Raw genomic sequence first — 20347 nt, 5'->3', positions numbered from 1 at the left:
TGTCTGGTGTGAAGCCTGCACTTCAGGGAAGCTCACAGCTTACCCCTTTCCACTGGCAGCAGCTCTTTGAAGGTGGAAACCACCTACTAACCACAAGCTGCAATGGACAAGGGCCTTGCCCATTTTTTGGATTCGAAACTCACTGGGGGACCTTGGCACAACCTACCATACAAGATTTTTGTGAGGATAAATTAGAACGGGTAAGGAGAACTCTGTATGATGCTGTGAAGTCCTCGGAGGAAGGGCAGGATAAAAATAAATGAACAGAACAGAAAGGTGATACATAGGTGCAGCCCAAAGAAAGGGAGCTGTATCTGTGGTTAAAACTCTGTAGAAACCAAGGACTGTCCAATACAAGCAAAAGAATGGACTGCTGAGTGGAGGTTTTTCTTTTCAATGCTGTTCTTTGCAAAAACTCCCTGCAAGCTGAACACTAGCACATCTAGCATCACCCTTTCTGCAGTGATAATTCTCTCCTTAACGTGGGTTTTTTTTTTACTTAGGGAGCATTCAGTCATATAATTTCTCACCCACAGTATGAAATAAAACATCCTACTGCCTCCTCCTTCTGCTGCATGTGTAGTCTCAGCCTCACTTGGAGCATCTTTAAGCCCTATATGGCCAGGGCGTGCGTACCTGAAGGACTGCCTACTCCCTTCTGCCTGACCGCTATGGCCATCATCCCAGGCCCTACTTCAGGTGCCTCCACCTTCTGAAATTAGGCAGGTGGCAACCCGGGTAAGGGCCTTCTTGGTGTTGGCACCAAAACTCTGGAACTGTCTCTGCAGGTTGACTTGCCTGTTGCCTTCTGTTGCTGTTTTCTGCCAGTGGGGGAAGACTTTTTTTCTTCCATCTTCCCTCAATGATCCCTCCCTTCTGCCCTGTGTTTTAATTGCTGTTTTTATGTTTGTGAATTTTAGCTTTTGTTTTGTTTTGATGATGTGTTTTTGTTTGGTTTTAATGGTTTTTAAGATGTGCTTTTATTGTAGACGTTTTTAATCCGTTAGCCACCTTGGTGCCCTGATGAGGGCAGAGTGCCAGGGTATAAATTTTGTAAATAAATTAACGTGGTTGAACTTGCAAAGGCATAGTTCTGAGTAAACATTCATTGCATAACTGTGCCTTAAAATCCCATTGATTTCGGTAGGATTCAGCATAACTTTTTCATACACTACTATACAGTTGACCTCAAGAAAATATCCACAGTATGGACTTGGTATAGCATGTGGAGAATGTGTGTGGCATGAAATTCCAAAGACACAATGGGAGCAGCCAGTATAAATAACAGCGAACAACCTTCAGTGATCCTTTTAGGGGGGTGGGAGGAGAAAACATTTCAGATGCTGTTGCTAGCAACAGGGAGGGGGGTGAGATATGTCAGTAGGCTGTGGCTCCGACTGAAATAATTCCTGAAAGTCTTTATGTATGTGTTAAAAGGATGGACAAATGTGAGTCGGTTCTTTTCAGGGATGAACATTTGCGATCGCGGCTATGAATAGGGCTGTGCGTATTTGGCTCTGTGCCATGCATGCTTGGAATCTGGTGCAAAATTTGTAATCCCGAGAAGCTCGCTTTCTGTTTATTTTTAATAAAGGCACATTTTAAGCCTTAATTGGCTCACTAAAAAATATTTATGGCATTGAGCCCAATCCATTGGAAACGCTCCTGAGCAGGCTCAGCTGGACATGGATCCAGATAATGTGGGAATAGGATTGCTAGCCTTTTAGGGGGTGGGGGCAGGTGGAAGCAAAGTATGATGCTCTAGGAATTCCTCTAAACTCTGTGGGTTTTACGATAGAGTTTTGGGGGGATTCCTAAAGCATTGCACTTTTCCATTGTTCACCTACAAATGTTCTTGCTGCTCCATTGAGCTAGAGGGGGACAGAGCAGCAGGTGGTGATGATTAGGTGTGCAGCCCGAAAAGATTTGGGTTTCTCACTTCGGGTTTACCCGAAGCTGGGGGGGAAATTCAAAAATATCATAATTATGGTATTTTACTCACTTCGGTATGCTCCGTAAATATTCAGAGCATACTGAAGTGAGGGGGAGCAACTCCCCCACCCCCACCTCCCACCCCCCAGGGCAACCCCACCACCCCCCACCCACTTGCCTGGCCGGAGAGGGGGAGGGTGATCAGCTGGGCGGTGGCAGCCATGGCAGCACGAGGCTGCGATGGCCTGGAGCCAGCCAGCTCCTCTGCCGCTGCACCATCTCCTGAGCCTGTTGTTTATCATTTTCTTTTTATCATGCCTCGCTGCCTAAAGCTTCTGAGGCAAATAGCAACACCATAAAGCATTAAAAATCAAAACAGTGATGAATGATTATCACCAAGATAAGCAGCAACCTACGATAGGAAAACCTGTGGTGAATAACAATGTTTTAACCTGGTGTCTGCATCTAAGCAGGCCAAGCATGAGATGGATGTAGTTCCATAGTCAAGGTGCCACTGAAGAAAAGGACTTGGTCTGTTTTAATTACCCACTTTTGCCATCTGGGGATGAGTTTGAAGGAAGGGTGAAGGGAGGTATCTCATAAAGGGAGCTTTGCCTGTCAAAAGCTTAGACTGAAAATCTTATTCGTTTTTAAGGTCCTGCTGGACTTGAATCTTGGAATTTGAGGAGAGGAGGGATCTCTGCAAGATATAATGGCAGAAGCAGTTATAGCCATAGCAGGGTTACCAATTTTGGGTTGGAAAATTCCTGGAGACTTGGGGCTGGAGCCTGGGGGAAGTGGGGTTGGGGAGGGATCCCATGTGCCCACTGGTGATGGCCAATCTCCAATCCACGTGCGATTTTCGACCACCTGAAGTAGGCATCCTGGGAACACACTCTCAGTAGATACGACATCACTGCAGGAAGTGACGCCATTGGCGCTGGCTGTGGGAGTGCTGCTGTGCTTCATTTGGGGCTGAAATGGGCCACAAGCAGGCCAGTTCTCCAAGAATCAGCCCCACGTGGAGCAGCCGTCATTATGACATGACAGACACAGAAGGCACGAGGTAGAGTCCAAGCCTCCATTTTGTGCAGGGGAACTGATCTCTGTCACCTGGGGATCACTTGTAATTCTGGGAGATTTCCAGGTCCCACAACCCTGGGACTTCCTTGGAGAACAGTTTATATGGGAACAAGGAGTCCTTTAAGCTAGCTCTTCATTAAAGATATGATGGCTGTTAAAAAAAAAACCCTCTCTTCATGAAGATTATGATATTTTCACGCCCTGTCCCAGGTTGTCTCTGTAGTGTCTAAAATGCAGTGGAATAATGCAGATTTTTGAAGAAGTCTCAGAGTTGCTTTTGAAAAGCCACATAGGAGCAAGCATGGTGCTGGCCCGTTTGCTGTTTTCCAGAAAATGGTACATGCCTCAGCATTGTCCAGAATCCCTAGGATGTCATATACTATTCCAGGGAGTTTTTAAAAAGCATTTACGGTACATTCCAGAGGCTCCGGTGTTGCTTTGAAGTCCTTCCTCCATCTTTTAGCTACTCCGTGCTAAGAATGCGAAGACTAATTAACCTCTTCCCTAATCACACTTAATATTGGTCTAATTGCTTGTAATCTTGGCTTGCAGAATGCATATTATTATTCTTCAGCGTTCCACCCAGTTTCTAATGGTAGGCAGAGAACAAAACATTTAAATAAGCTATGCTGCGGCAATTCTAGCGCTTCTTATCGAGAATATCAGCAGTCCTAAATCTTGCTCAAGATCTCAGTGATGATTTCTTGGCTCTGAGTTAAAGAAAGGAATTGTTGTCTGTAGCATGGATAATGGCTTTGTCTCAGTGGCATGTTTTATTCTTTCCCCACTCAAGTGCGGATTGAGCCTTGGCCTAAGTGAAGCAGTTGATTGCCAGTACCGTTCTTACAAGCCCAAGGAGAGCTGATGTGGTTGCAGAGAAATCGTATGAAGCTGTCATATACTGAGTTGGAACAGTGGCCCATTTAGCTCAGTGTTACTTCCAGGGACTGAGAGCCAAGCTACAAGTGACGCCTGACACAGGTTGGACACTTGTCAGCTTACCTCAAGTTTTGATGGGAAATGTAGGCGTCCTGGTTTTACAGCTTGGCTCTCCATTACAGCTGCAAGACCAGGATGCCTACATTTCCCATCAGAACTTGAGGGAAGCTGACAAGTGTCCAACCTGTGTCAGGCGTCACTTGTAGCTTGGCTCTGATACAACGCAAGGATCAACTGAACCCCATTGAAACTGGAGAGCACAACATCCCTCAACATCTCTGCCTTCCCAACAAGCATTCCTTCCTTGTCTGGATTCAGTTTGTTCACTTTGAACCATTTGATCGCAGCTGTCAGGCAGCTACTACTGCATCCAGGGAATTTGTCTAGAGATAGATAGAGGCGGGTGAGTTTGAAAGGAAATTGCAATATATGCAATACTTTCCAAACGAGCATAAATTTATTTTACTGCTTTAACAACATAAAATGCATAATTTATAGCAGCAAATAAAATGACCCCACTTAGCATATTCATATAAAATTTAAAATTATATCAGTGCCGTCCTAAGCAGAGTTAACCCTCTTAAGCCGATTGGCCTGAAGGGACCTAGAGAGATGTAACTTTGCTTAGGACAGCACTGCAAGTGCCGTAGTCACAAGCTGCTACACATCTTAGTTCTGCCATCTTGGAGGCAGGCAAAAATAAAAGTTGAAAACACAAATTTTGTCGTAAAGAAAAGAAAGTGTTATTTGATTAGGAGCAGTCTTGCACGTTCTTAACAAAGCTAGCAGCGTATTTGGGCTGGGAGCCTATGTATGAGTTTTGTGTACACTAGATGGTTTCTTTGGTGGAACGCGCTTCCGCTTCTGCTAAAACTTCTGTTTGTGCAAGTTCAGTGATTTTCAATGTGTTCTTGTGCCAACAGAATTTGTAGGGAAGAGAAAGCATGCTCCATAGCGGAGACTATCTAACATACACAGAACTTGTCTGTAGGATCCAAGCCTTGAATATTGAGTTAATCCCTCTGAGATCAAACTTCGTATCATTGTCATAAACATTGTGGTATATTTATTGTTGACAAAAATAGTCACATTTAAAAGATAAATACATACTTGAAAACTATATTGCATATATCTACAGAAATGATACCTATATTGGATATACCCACAGGAATTTCTTTTTCTAAGTAAAAAAAATTAAAACAAACAAACAAAAAAAGGAATGATGATTATCTAATAGAGCTGATCAGGTGGCTGGCAACCGGCAAAGGGAGTGTGATGCTGCACCATCACTTTTCTCATAGAGTTTTACCCAAATCCTAGAGTGTCATGTCAGCATCATGCCAGCGACCTGACGTCACTTCCTGGTCTTCATGGGAAGTGACATCATGCTGCCAATGTAGCACCATTTTAAAAACATTTTTCTTTCTACTGGCCTTCAGCAGGCTGGTGGGCAACAGATAGGAAGACTTGGTTTCCCTACGCCAAAAGTCGGTGCAAACTGATGTGTGTCATACTTTTAATGTATTTTTTGAATGTTGTTAGCCGCCCTGAGCCCATCTGTGGGGAGGGCAGGGTATAAATCTAAATAAATAAATAAATACTTCTCCTGGAAGAGTAACGGACATCAGCACAAATGAGCACTTCCAGAAGGCTCTTGGGTCCACAACTGAAAAGGCCCTTCTTCTTCTAGAAACAGCCCCCCCACCCCAAAAAACCCTGGGAGACTGTTATTTTAATATTTTAATAGAATCAAGGCTTCATGCAGGGGAAGCCAGCCTCTAAGATATGCCTGCTTCACATAATATTATTGCATTGAAGAAAAATTGTCTCACAATTACAATATCCTTGTAAGGTGGTCCGGGATTAATTAATCCCTTATTACACATAGTGAGAGATGTATTGATCACATTTTAAAGCCAGCCTTCCTCCTTGGAGCTAAGGAGAGTGTAGGGGATTATCCCATTTTATCCTGATGACAATCTTGTGAGGTAGGTTAGGCTGAAAGGAAGTGGATTTCTTTCAAGGCCATCTGTGCCACGTCACAGCATGGCTGTACAGCCATAGTCCAAATCCAACACTTCAGCAACTGCATTTCAGCAGCTGCAGGCTCTCCTCCTGGCTTGCCACTGTGTGAGTTCAGGGCCAAAGTTGGGTCAATCAGTAGGTACTTTCCTGCCTGCACTAAGAAGTGACGCAAATAGCACAAATAGCCAAATTGGATGGGATTTGGAGGAAGGGGCAAGCCAGTGAACAAGGGCTCAAGGGGCAAGGGTGACAGGCTAAAGCAGTCTCTTGTGCAGGAATGCCATTCAGGCCCTGGAATTCCCTGCTCTACTGGGAGGAATGCTGCAGTTGGTTACGTCTCAGCTGCAATGCAGAGGTTTAAAATTCTTGCCTGGCATGTGCAGGGGGAGGGGGCGGGTTTGACAGGGAGGAGCGTTAAGGGGAGGGTTTTGATGCCCGCAAAATAGTCTGCCCTTTCTTTCCCTCACCACAGTGGAATCTCAGCTATCTGAAATATCCCAAAGCTTTGCAGGTTGGCTTGTGGTCTGAGCCCTAATCCCAGGATGGAGAACAATTGCACCCAGACTTAGACGGTGGCACCCTTTTCTCCTCTGGGATTCACAGAGTTGAAGGGACGGAATGTTTCCCGTGCGCAGATGTATATGCCGTCTTTTACCTCTGCTGTCGCATTCTAATGATGGGAACTTGGGCTGTTCAGCATAATTTCCCTGCACTGTGGAAACACCCATTATAGTTGTTATCAGAGGGATTCCAGAATGAGGTCCAAGGAACTCTGGTGTTCCTTACAAGACCACAAATGCTAATTGGATAAGGATTCCCCAAACTACTAGACTTCAGTTTGGTATAAGGGTTTCCTATAGGTTTACTGATGCCCCTAAGCAAAGAGAGAGATGGATACGCCCAGGGCTTTTTTTCTGGGAAAAGAGGTGGTGGAACTCAGTAGGTTGCCCTTGGAGAAAATGGTCACATGGCTGGGGGGGCCGCCCCCTGATCTCCAGACAGAGGGGAGTTTAGCAGTGCTGGAGCGGCACGGAAGGCAATCTCAACTCCCCTCTGTCTGGAGATCAGGGGGCGGGGCCACCAGCCATGTGACCATTTTCAAGAGGTTCCAGAACTCTATTCCACCACGTTCCTGCTGAAAAAAAGCCCTGGATATGCTTTTCTTCGTTAATTTATTGCATTTTTATTCTGCCTATTATCTAGAAAGCTTGGGGCAAGTAGTCCTTTATTCCTTTAGCCCCTTTATCCCGTCTTGATAGCTCAAATGGACAGAAAAAGGATTATCCCAAGGCCACCTCAGCGCCAGGTCCAGAAAGGAGGGGTGTTGAACCAAGTTCTTCTCTATTTGACCATTACATTGCCGAGACAAGCGAGATAAATTAAAGAGAGAACGTGGACGTGCCCTTTACTCCTTGTTTGCTCCATGGAACACATCCAGGAGCAATGGAATTTGGGGAGCCAGACGCTGGGAGGTGACCCGGCAATAAATGCTTACTGTTGCTGAGTAAAATTCCTGTGTGTGAAGATATGCAGGGTGGGAGCTGAAATATGAAGCAGTAAATATTAGCATGTAATTATTTACACTGCTTACTTTAAATAACATCGGCCTCCTACGTTTTATACCACACATAGTTGTTCTGGATTGTTTTCTTTCTCTCTTCCTCGTTGCTGCCGTGTTGCTTAAATGCTCTGATATCTTTTCTGAGGGGTTCTCTTTTTACTGTCAAAGCTTGGCCTCTTGAGGCAGATTTTCATTTGGTGTTACTCAGTCGTATTCCATTTTCCTGAACAGAGGATAGAAGCGTAACGATGTTCAGTCAGTAAGCTAGCACGAGCCCTCGCTTCGGTGTAGATGTTGTGTTAGCCAGACATGTACATTTGTGAGAAAGTCTCCATACTGAAGATCCAAAGATACAACACTACGAGATACTTATAGTACAAACTAGGTATTGTGTGTACTGACAGAACAGATACTACAGGTACGGGGGAGCAAGTGCTGGAATATGTATCCTTCAGTGAGCAAACAACAAAGGCATGAGAGAGTTTCGTTTTCCGTTCATATTGATATTAAGTCCATGGTAAAGAAAAGGCCCTTGTCTTCTCATCAGCAGATAAACCATACAACAAGAAATGGAGAAGTTAATTTTTCGTTGTCAAAGCAACGGGCCTAATTTATGTAAGCGTGACCCTGCTTTCTTGGGTTTTTAAAAAATTGTGAGCTTGATGGACCTTCTGGTTATACAGTGAAAAGCAATGTGATAAATAAAGCAGTGAGAATGTTAGTCTTTAAAACAGCAACTCGGTTCACCACAAATGATAAAGAACTAGAAAACCAAAAGAATTTGGTGAGGTGGAAATTAACCATTAAAGTGAGCGGGGAGAATTAATCACGGCTAACTCCTCTGGATCTATTAAAAATCAGAGGTTTTTTTTTAAAAGCCTTGTTAACTTTATCCTGTTTGCTCCTAAAGATGTATAAATGTACCCTCAGCAATGTTAATGTTGGTTTATTTCTTTTCACAGAGATATCTTTGCAGCAGACGGACATACTGCCATTGCAACTTCCCGTTCCCTCAATTCAGTGTGTCTTGGGTCTGACTCGCAATATACTAAGACAGCATGGCCAAGCGGATTTAAGCTGCGACTGAAGAACAGGTGAGGAGGCAGACGTTTCTACTGGATTCCATGTTTCTTTCTTGCATGCTTTATACAAGATGTGTTTTAAAAATGCTTTTGGCTTCAGAGGAACTTCAGAGTTGCTTGTATAACATTCGGCGGGGGTGGGGAAGGTGTTCTATGAGGCTAATTTAGGAACCAAACTTGCAATACACATATAAAGCAAATATTTAAACAATCAGAACAATGGCCGTTTTCACACTACTTGCATGCCCCCGGAACGTTGTGAAACATCATGCAAAAACCGCGGAAAAACCGCAACATCGTGCAAAACTCTCACGAGAAGATGCTATATTCCGCGGGTTTTGCGCGATGTTTCACAACATTCCAGGAGCAGGCAACTAGTGTGAAAACAGCCAATATTACTACTTTTTAAAGCAAACTCATAGGTGCAACAAGAACAGAAACTTGCAGCCAATAACCAGGTAACTGGTTTTCTATGAAACCGCTCAGGGTAAGGAAGGCCCAACTTTTTGGATCCCACCAAGTCCTGGAGTCCTTTGCCACAGCCCTCCCGCCCCGATTATGAAGCAGCTGGAACCCAGGCTTCTGTCCTCATCTTGGGAATTACAGCCCTGCAGGAAGAATACAATTCCAGTAATAACACCAAACTAAACATAACACACAAACACCGCTTTGATCTAGTGAGTACTAGATCAAATCAAGCCTGAATTCTCCCTAGAAGCTAAAATAACATAACTGAGGCTATCGTACTTTGGTCACATTATGAGAAGACAAGATTCTCTGGAAAAGTCCACAATGCTAGGAAAAGTAGAAAGCAGTAGGAAAAGAGGAAGACCTAAAACGAGATGGCTGAAAATAAAAGAAGCCACGTCCTCTGGTTTGCAGGATCTGAGCAAGTCTGTTAACGATAGGACGTTTTGGAGGTCTTTCCTTCATAGGGTTGCCATAGGTCGGAGGCGGCTTGACGGCACATAACACACACATGCACCCTTTTAGTCACTATTATTCACATACAATATGTTTCTGATTACCGTATTCAAGGTGATAAGAACATATAAAATGTTATCATTCTCCCCAGCAACCAGCCTCTTCCTCAGCTGCCTGGCTCCAGATACTGACTCCGCCCTACTGGGCTAAACCAGTTAGCTTATGGGGGGGTTACACTTGCAAGTCTTGCTCTTGTGTAGTCCTCAAGACAAATACATTTCAAGAAATTTGAGTTTCCACTTAGTAAATGTTACGTATCTTTTCAGACATTAAGCAGGGTTTTCACAATTTTCCAAATAGCAACTTGCTTTACTATATCTGATAGTGCTGGTATTTTTATATGTCAGTATGCTTTCTGCGTTGGCAGAAATGTCACGTAACCAGGGTCCCCACTGTTCATGCCTCGTACAGGAGTGATAATGCTGATCTCTTAACTGCGGGACCCTTCCTTCATCCAATTGATTCAGCTGGCTGGATCTAATTCCTGGTTATTTATTTAATTGATTCAATTTATATTATGGAAGTAACTGCAATAGTGTCCTAAGTTCATTCATCCCAGTAGTTCAGAGTGTTCCCATTAGAGTTGCAAACCTCCAGCTGAGGCCTGGAGTTCTCCTGGAGTTACAACTGATCTGTTCCACGGTTCCCCTGGAGGGGAGGGAGCTTCAGAGGGAAGACTCTATGGACATCCCTGCCAGGTTCCCTCCCCTCTCCAAACATTGCCTTCTCCAGCACTGCACCCAAATCCTCAGGAATTTCCTAAGCTGGAGTTGGCAGCCCTAGTCCCCTTCCTGAATGCCTGTGTGGTAGATTATATATAAAGTTCTGTATGAAACTCTGAATGGCTTTGCCCTCTATACCGCCTCTCACACAGGACTGCCCTGCCCAGCAAAAGAGGAGGCTGCTCTGCTATGTGCCTGGCCAGCTTCCTCTTAGTATAAATTACTAGCTGTCCCATTACCTCCCATGTCTTCTGGAGGAGGAAATTATAATCAGCAAGACAGAGATGGCATCAGGGTTCCAGTTCCTGTAAGACCTGCCCCAGCCACTTTGCCTCCTCCAGTACCACACCAGAGAGGTAAAGGAGCTGGAGTTCAGTGTGATGCCCTGGGCAAAGCACATCTTTTCTGGATATCGGCAATGGTTCTGTGGAGCTGCCTCGGTGGAGCAACCGACAAGAAGGGAGACACCAAGGTCCACAATACAGCTGCTCCCAAAAGATGGCGAGCTGATGGATGCAAAAGAAGGTGTGGCCTCATTTCCACCCCTCCTTTTTGATTCTTTTCCTTTCCTCTTTTCCTCTTCTCTTTTTTCCCTTTGGGGAAAAGAATTTGGGCAGTATAATCTGTTTGATATGATAAAGCAATAGGAGGGTTGGAAAGACAAGGTTTCCTATTTGTGAGGGATTTAACCAGAAGGCCCTCAAGTAATTCCCTTACATTGCCACAGGACGCAAATCGATTTTATTTATTTTACTTTATTTATGCCTTGCTTTTCTCCCCAGTGGGAAACCATAGTTTCTTACATCATTCTCACTCTTCAGGGAGATTCATCCATCCCCTTCTCTTGCTATCTTTTACCAGTGGGTGAAGACTTTTTTTGTTTCATTTGCCATTTTCTCTGTGATCTCTCCTTCTTGCCTAATGTTTGTAATTGTTGTTTTTGTTTTGTATGTATGTTAGATTGGTTTTGTTTTAAGGGCAGTTTTGGGGGGTGGTCTCGTAAAATGTGATTTTATTGTGTGTGTTTCAATATGTTAGCCATCTTGATGGCCCTTTGAGGGCAGAAAAGCGGGATTTAACCTTTGTAAAATAAAATAAAATAATTCCTCTACTCCATTTTATCCTCACAACAACCCTGTGAGGTAGGTTAGGCTGGGAGTATGACTGACTCCAGGTCACCCAGCAAGCTTCCATGGCAGAGTGGGGATTTAAACCAGGGTTTCTTAGATCCGAAGTCAACACTTTAACCACTATGCTATGCTGGATTTGTGCACGAATAAGGATACTACGTGTACTTCCCAAGTTTTCACTCACATTTTCTTTTCGGCCATTCCACCTGTTGAAAAGGCAAACAGTTTTTTTAAACTGAGCTGTATTTTGTCTCTTCAGTATTAGGAATTGCTGCAGAGAAAAATTCTAAAGAACCTCCAGATGCTCAAGTGGTGTCCTTAAACATACATGATTGACATCCTGAAATCACAGAAATACACTGTTTTCCTCTCTTACGTAAGCATTAGAGGAGGGCACAGACCAGGAAAAACCCACATGCCAAGGATCCCCCTTGCTCCAGCTGACTTGTGGGCCCGCCAGTCAGCTGGAGCAAGTGGGGATTTAAATGTTAAAGTGCTCCCGGAGCCGCTTGCCAGCAGGGCAGGAAAGCTTTAACAGAACACAAACCAACGGACCGGCGAAAAGTCCATGGGGTCCATGGAAAACAGGTGTCCCATGACCCGCCAGTTCACAAATGCCAAACCGGCCCAGTCCATGTTAAATTTTTGTCCGTTTTCCGGTCCATGCCCCCCTCTAGCATTCATTTATCCATCTGGCTTTCTGTTGCATGTAGAGTGTGTTGTAGGGTTTTTTTGTAATGCAGTTCTGAGCAGAGTTATACCCTTCTAATCCCATGGACGTCAAACAGACTTAGAAGGTTATAACTCTGCTTTAGATAGCTCTGTTGTTCTCTTGGTCATAGAGAATAAGGAAGATGAAGGAAGAAAAATTAGACCTTTAAACAGCATATGCTGATAAACCATGAAAGCAGAAGGTAAACAAAAGGAATCGCCTGTTTTGTCTCCACACCTTCTCTTCCCTGAAGGATATCCTGTTTCTGTCTTTGTGGGTGTGTTTTCTTTCTTCTACTCCTACTCAGTTTCTTTTCCCCATGTCTAATCCTAAACAGAGTTGCACCCTTCTAAGCCCATTAACTTCACTAGATTTAGAAGGGTGTAATTGTGCATAGGACTGCACTCTCAGTGTGTTGGTAGATGCTGGCAGGTCTCAGAAGATGTAGACTTTTTCTCTCTGGTGTGCTCCTAGATCTACCTTTGTGATTATTGTTTTTTAAATCTCTCAAAGCAGTTGTATGGTTTCAGGTTTACGGAGCAAAAGAGTGGAAAATTGAGGGGGAAGGAGATAGAAAAACAAAGCTAAAGAGTTTCCCAGTATGGATGGCAGGAAAATCCATGACTTTTTGTTCCTCGTATAGAAACAAAATATTTGCTGATGCAGTGACGTTTCTTGAAAAGATGGCAAGTTTGTGAATATTGCTATTTGCTTTGAAGGAGGTGGTGGTGGGAGTAAAGCACGGACTGCCAGCGCACAGCGGAGCACAATTGAGCCAATTCGGTGTGCTATGAACAACGATTATTCAGGTCATCATTAAAGAGATGTCTGAGCTTTTGAATAAAAATCAGGAGTCGAAGCGTCAGGAGTTATGCAACCAGTGGCTCAAGCTATACTTCCTCCATGCCGTGTGGTGTCCCACTTTGGAAACGGAGAGGACTTTCAAAAGACATTTGTGATATTGCATGGGGGGGGGTGTTCAGAGCACCCCCCCTCCAGCAAGTATTTGGATCCCAGCCACGATGCACAGTTAAGCCTGTTTTGGACAATATACATATGCAGCGCATACAGGGCCGGTGCCAGAGTTTCAGGCGCCCGCAGCCAGGAGCGCGCGCGCTGTGCGTGCGCACACCTCTGACTGCGTGATGATGTCACGTCATCACACAGCGCGAGATGGATGGGGCAGTGCACGGAAGCTTCTCCGTGCTCTTTATGCCGCCCCAGCAGCTGCTCGCAGCTTCTGCGCCCAGCTGGGGTGTGTGGGGGTGGAGGAGCGCACAGCAGAGCTGGCATGGCTGGCTACAGCAGTAGCAGCAGCCAGCCAGCCCCATGCTGCTGCCACTGCCACATGCCCCAGCCGGGCACAGAAGCCCCGAGCTGCTGCTGGGGTGGTGCACAGAGGCTGTGCCCAGCTGGGGCGTGCGGCGGCAGTGGCGGCGGCAGCACGGGGCTGGCTGGCTGGCTGGCTACAGCAGTAGCTGCAGCCCAGTCATGCCAGCATCGCTGCATTTGCCTCAGCCCCCAACACCCCCTCCAGCGCCCCTCCAGTTCCCTCGCGCCCGAGGCCACCGCCTACCTGGCCTCCATGGGCGCGCCGGCCCTGAGCGCATAACAAATACTTAATTCTGCGTCAGAAGAACAGCATATCCAGTTTTGCAAATGATCATATTGAATATGTGATTTTTATGGTAGGGAAGGTATTGATATCAGCAGAAATAAAAGACCAGGTTTTGCACCTTCTTGGCCCCCTGATGATTTTGTTTATTAAGGTATTTATACTCCAGTTTTGTCCCCAATGGGGACCCAAAGCGGCTTACAACAGTGTTCTCGTCTCCTCCTCTTTATGTTCACAGCTACAACCCAGGGAGGTAGTTTAGGCTGAGAGAGTATAACCGGCCCAAGGTTTCCCAGTTCACTTCCATGGCAGGGTGGGGATTCAAACTCAGGTCTCGCAGATCCTAGTCTTCCACTCTAATTACTAGACTACAATGGCTCATCTTGCATTTTTACAGTGCTAGCTGGTAACAGGTCAGATGTGGACCGAAATATGATAAGCAGTTACTGTAGCCATGGTTCATAACACTATGTAAGTCTTAGGGGCAAACAGAAATTTGCTCCTTTCTGTGCCAGCTTTTGTTTATGCGAGGGAGAAGGCATGCACATATATTGTCAACCTTGACGATGTAAAGTTTCATCCATCTGATGACAGAAAGTCTCTTTAGCCTTAAATTTTGCTTTTGTTTTGTATGTAGGCATCAGTTCCTTACTTACAGCATTTCTAAGCTGCTTTTCTGTGTGCAAAATGATGCAAAAATATATATATTAAAACTTAACATCTTTTTTTAAAAAGCCCAACATTAAAAACGAAACAGCCTTGTTGGATACATGAAGTGGAATCGTTGTGACTGTGAATACATATATATGTGTGCATGCACACACACGCACTCACAAGAGGGGGGGAGTTACAAGGACTTGTGGGGAAAGGTAAATCCCTTCTTCCTATCCCCTTGCTTGCTTCGCTTGTCCCTCTTGCTACCTCCCCGCATGGCTGCCACTGCTTTCTCCCCTCCCTTGACTGCTCTTTTTTAATGTCTGGTTGTTTGAGGTTGCTAGGTTTGTGGGAGCTCATTTCTCACGAACCATGACAAATTTTTGCCCAGTTCATTTGGTTCATATTTTGGTTCATCACTGCAGACAGCCTGGCACCAATCAATCAGTTTCCTAGGCAATGGGGGGGATGGGCCCTCTGCAGACCTTCTGCTAACCTGGAAGTGACATTTTCATGAACCAAACAAGCTGGTTCACGAACCGGGACAAGTTTATGAAAGTTCATGGTTCATGAACTGCGATGAACCTAATGAACCACCATTTTTTCAGTCCGTGCCCTCCTCTACTCATGAGATCTCAGTTGCCATTTTTTAAAACACTGGGTAAGATGGAAGTCTTGCCAACAAGAAAGAAAATATATCTAAAGGTGCATCTGATGAAGAGAACTGTGGTTCTAGAAAGCTTATGCTACTATAAAGTTAGTTAGTCTTAAAGGTGCTACTGGACTCTTTACTAGAGGTGAGCATGGACTGGAAAACGGACCAAAATTTAACACTGACCAGGCCAGTTCAGCTTTCACGTGGGACACCAGTTTTCCACAGACCCCACAGACTTTTTGTTGTTTGGCCTGCCAGTCAGCTGGAGCAAGGGAGGTTAAAGCACTGCCGGTGCCTGCCCAGAATGACGAACCGGTCGGTTCGCGAATCGGTACTGGACTGTGAAAAGTTTGTGGTCCGTGAAACACCATGGACCCACAGCCCATGGGTTTTTCCCAGTCCATGCCCACCTCTATTCTTTACTATTTAAAAATAGTTATTTGAAAAGTAAGAGGTAGATAGCTGGGAAGACAATCCTCTGAGTTGTATGGCAAATGTTTTTATTAAACTTGAGGGGGTATGGTTCAAATGCAGTTTACAGTATGAGTGTATAGTTGCCAACCTCCAGTTGAGGCCTGGAGATTTCTCAGAATTGCAGCTGATCTCTGGACTACAGAGATCAGTTCCCCTGGAGAAAATGGCTACTTTGGAGGGTGGACTGTATGGCATTATACCCTTGTGAGGTCCCTCTCCTTCCCAAATCCTGCTCTTCCCCAGCTGTACCCCCAAATCTCCAGAAATTTCCCAACCCAGAGTTGTCAGATTTAGATGTGTGTGTGCGAGAGTCTGATGTTCCAAGAAAAAAATCTTCCACATCATGTGTTTATGTGTGTAAGAAAAAAATTGACATATCTGAAACAACTCTTGTAAATACTTGTCTGAAATCCTCCCCCTTGTCTGCAGTGTGGATGGAGATTATACAATTGCTTGGAACTGACTTTACAAACAGGAAGTAGCTTTACTACAGAAGAACATTTGAGTAGGAGTGAATTCCAGGCTCTGCCATGTCACCTACGGCAGGCACACTTCTCATTTACTTGAGTAAACACAGAAAGATTAATGGTGTAACATAGCATTATGTGAAAGTCATGGGGGAGCCGGAACAATTATTTCCAGTTGTCTGGGAACTTGAGGAGCTTATGGTCAGACTTGAGCTGTTGAAATCCAATGCGGTTCTGTTCATCTTCACATTGGCCCTGGAAGTAGATCATTAAAGTAGATTTTCAGTCCAGAGAAGGGTGAGCGAAACCAGTAAGGGATATAACCAATATGATTCATTGAATAGCCACAATGAAAGTGTCAACTCAGTGTGCTGCAGCAGTGAAAAAGGCAAACTCTGTGCTGGGAATTATTGGGAAAGGGATTGAAAATAAAACAGCCAGTATTATCATGCCCCTGTATAGATCTATGGTGTGGCCTTATTTGTGTGCAGTTCTGGGCACCGTATCTCCGAAGGACATTGCAGAACTGGAAGAAGTACAGAAAAGGGCAACCGAGATAATTTGGGGGGTTGGAACCCCTTTCTTATCTGGCACCTTTCCGTTTAGAAAAGAGGCAACTAAAGGGGGACATGATAGAAGTTTATAAAATTATACACGGGGTAGAGAGGGTGGGCAGAGTCAACTTTTTTAACCCTCTCCCGTAATACTAGAACTCGGCATTCATTGAAGCTGATGGGCAGTAGATTCAGGAAAGACAAAGGGAAATACTTGACACAATGGGTGGTTAAGATGTGGAATTTGCTGCCAGTGGTTGTAGTGATGGCCACAGGCATAGACAGCTTTAAAAGGGGATTAGATTCATGGAGGTCTATCAGTGGCTGCTAGCCATGGTGACTAAAGAGAACCTCCACTTACAGAGGCAGTAAACCTCTGAATACCAGTGCCAGGAGGCAATGTAAGGGGATGGCCATGGCCTTTATGCCCTGTTGTTGGCCCTCCAGGTTGGCCACTGAGTGAGACAGGAAGCTGGACTAGATGTGGACCACTGGTCTGATCCAGCAGGGCTCTTCTTGTGTTCTTGCGAATAATAGGTTGGGTTTGGATTTAGGAGAGGGTTGCCAGGTTCCCTTACCCTCCTGGTGTGAGGAGGGGACCTGGTACTTACCTTTTAACTTGCACATCTCTCTCTTTGCACATGCATGAAGCATGGTTGTGCACCCTGCATTTGCTTGATGATGTCACTTCCGAGAACTGATGTAATCACACGGCCATGCTCACATGCTTCAGGAAGTGACATCATCATCCCCCCCGCCCCCAGGAGTGTGCATGCTGTGCATGTTCCTGGAGGGAATGCCAGTGGCTGGTGACCTCTGGAAAGCTTGCCACCTCCTGCCAATTGCTGGCCACCAGCAGGCACCTGGGAACCTAATTTAGGAGATAATAACATAAGAGTATCTATGCTGAATGAGACCCCTGGACCATCAAGTTCAACCTCCTATTTCACTCAAGAGCTGACGAGATGTCCTCAGAAGCCCACCCCTGTCATGGCTAATAGTTATTGATGAACCAATCCTCCACTCTGAATCCCCTGTTAAAATAAACTAGTTGCCATCAGCACTCTGTCCTGCGGCTGTCAATTCCACAGGTTAACTGCACTTTAAGTGAAGAAGTATTTCAACCTGGTAGCCTTCTTCATGAGGGCCCCTCTCAGGCACATGCACAGCAGGGAATAGTGTAGACTAACTAGGTGGAGATGTCCTGAGCACAGTACAAATACCACTTTCCATATTTTATATTTCACAGATTGTGGTCATTATTGTGGTAATTGTGGTAATTATTCCTTAGGAGGGAGTACTTGTCTCTCTAGCAAGCAAACTGGTTCTGCATACTGAGCGATCATTTTTAGAAACTACACAGGCCCAAGTACTATGTTCTGCTTAAAAGAACATAAGAGCAGCCGAGCATACAAAAAAACAGCAAATCCGTTTGCTTCAGATAAAAGGGTGCATAAGCTTTTGTCAATAATACTTTAGTTCGCACTGCTTTTTTTTGCAATCTGATCCTGCATATAAACCACAGCCAGCCTTTGAACCTTGCTAGGTGTGCCCCCCTTCCCTTCCCAAATCTCTTACCCGCAGCCCTGTAAACCACTTGTATCAGAGACAGTATTGTATAGTGGTTAGAATGTCAGGCTAGGATCTGGGAAACTCAGGTTCAAGTCTCTACTCGGTCACGGAAACTTGCTGGGTGACCCCTTGGGCCAGTCACATACTCTGAGGGCCAAGCTACAGTGATGAATGACACAGGTTGAACACTTGTCAGCTTCCCCCAAGTTTTGATGGGAAATGTAGGCGTCCTGGTCTTGCAGCTTGGCTCTCTGACTGCTGTCCAATGGACTTTTCAACTGTCACTTGTCCAACATTCCGCCAAGCTGCCTACATTTCCCATCAAAACTTGAGGGAAGCTGACAAGTGTCCAACCTGTGTCATTCGTCACTTGTAGTTTGGCCCTGAGCCTAACCTACTTCCCAGGTTGGGTTGCCAGGTCCCCTTACCCTCCCGGTGGAAGAGAGGACCCAGCAGTCACCTTTTTGCTTGCACGTGCTTCCAGAGCGGTGCAATGATGTCACTTCTGGGAAATGATGTCATCATGCAGGCCCGGAAGCACACATGCTTCACAGTTGGCCAATTTGGGCCCCAAACAAACTGGTTTAGGGCCCAAATTAGCCCACTGCAAAGCACAGGAATGCTCTGGGAGGGGGCACGATGACATCACTCCTGGGAATAACATTGTGGCGCCACCCGGGGAGAGCACCCAGGAGGCCTGTTCCCCCGCCTTCTCCCCCTCCCCCGGCCAAGTGAGTGGGGGAGGAGAGAGCAGGGGATCTCCTGCCCCCATCAGGGGACCTGGGATCCCTATTCCCAGGGTTATTTTGAGTATAAAATGGATAGAGTACAATTTAAGCCACTTTTTATCATCATAAAACCTTTTATTGGCATAAAATACAGTAAAATAAAACAAAACAGGAAAAAAACCCCAAAAGGTAGGTGTCAAAAAGGTAATATGAAATCTCAACCGGTCAAAAACCGTGGTAAGATAAAAAACATAATAAAAAGGTACACAGTAAATTATAAGTATTATAAACTCCTGCCTTTAATTTACATACATGTGAAAGGAACTCACCAACAGATGCAGTAATTTCGGGGGACTTATCGGATAACAACAAAATAATTTTGTTACCAATTGTGGATTTTGCAGAAGACAGAAGAGGGCAAATCAGATGGTGACGTAAAGAGGAGTAATGGGGACAATGAAGATGGATATGTTGAATAGAATCAGGTTCATTGTATGAGCAAGAACCAACTCTTTCCTTATAAGGGGTACCCTTATATCTGCCTGTTAAGACAGCTGAGGGAAAGAGATTGAACCTGGCCAACATGAAGGCTCTACGTTGGATTACCAGATTAGAAAAATACTGGGCCATAGAGTCATATAAAAAGGGAAGGCCAAAAGTGGGGAAATTTAAGCCACTTTAGGTCTCCACTGGGGAGAAAGTTGGAATATAAATTAAGATAAATAAATAAATAAATCTGAGCACCCCTGAAAGTGGTGCCATTTTGACAGCTGCGTTTTGTTATGTTCCTTCCCACCAAACTTTGGCACATGACAGCGGTGTTGTCTTGCAAATAAAATACACAGATTTGGGAAGTGGGGGAATGTGGCTGCATCTGTATGGCCCATTTCACGGTGTTTATTATTAGTATTGCGGTTTATCTTAATTGCAAACAATGTTCTTTATCCTACCATCTGTGCATAGAACACAGTTTTCCTGTGTTCCTCCATGTTCCTAACGGTCCTTCTGACCTCTGGAAAGATTGTTCCTGGGGTTGTAGGACCTGTCCGGAGGAATAGCCGGGGGTGGTGGAGGAATAGCCAGGGGGGGGGGCGTCTATCGCTTCTCCTATCACTTCTGCAAGCACAACTCCTCAGAGAGGAGAGGAAAATTTTGTCTGTTTGTCTCTTTTGACCCTATTCCCAAGTTTGCATGGCTGTTCCTCCATTAAGGGAATAAGCTTTCAGGGCAAGATATGTGCATATGAAGCTGCCTTACACCAAGGCCGTTTCCACACTCGTTGAATAATGCACTTTCAATGCACTTTAGTTATCCTTTAGAAGTGGATTTTGTGTTCCACACACGAAAACCCAGTTCCAAATGATCACTAAAGAGCATTGAAAGTGCATTATCCAACGTGTGCGGAAGCAGCCTAAGAGTATCTCTAGATAAGATGCCTGGGCATGTGTTCGTCAAGTG

At 45.0% G+C, this 20347-nt stretch overlaps 1 protein-coding gene across 1 annotated transcript in view; it reads left to right on the top strand.

Moving 5' to 3' along the window:
- The window catches only part of SHROOM3 (shroom family member 3), a 185242-nt gene that overhangs the window by 118815 nt on the left and 46080 nt on the right, over window positions 1-20347 (top strand). The window contains exon 2 of the mRNA XM_054989841.1: window positions 8503-8634. The gene's annotated coding sequence lies outside the window, so the exon portion shown is untranslated. The remainder of the gene's footprint in view (window positions 1-8502; window positions 8635-20347) is intronic.

Source organism: Eublepharis macularius, chromosome 10 (genome assembly GCF_028583425.1).
Source record: "Eublepharis macularius isolate TG4126 chromosome 10, MPM_Emac_v1.0, whole genome shotgun sequence".
Classification (NCBI taxonomy): Eukaryota; Metazoa; Chordata; class Lepidosauria; order Squamata; family Eublepharidae; genus Eublepharis; species Eublepharis macularius.
The sequence above is the reverse complement of the archived record's forward strand: the minus strand, read 5'-3'. Positions and strand labels throughout refer to the sequence as shown.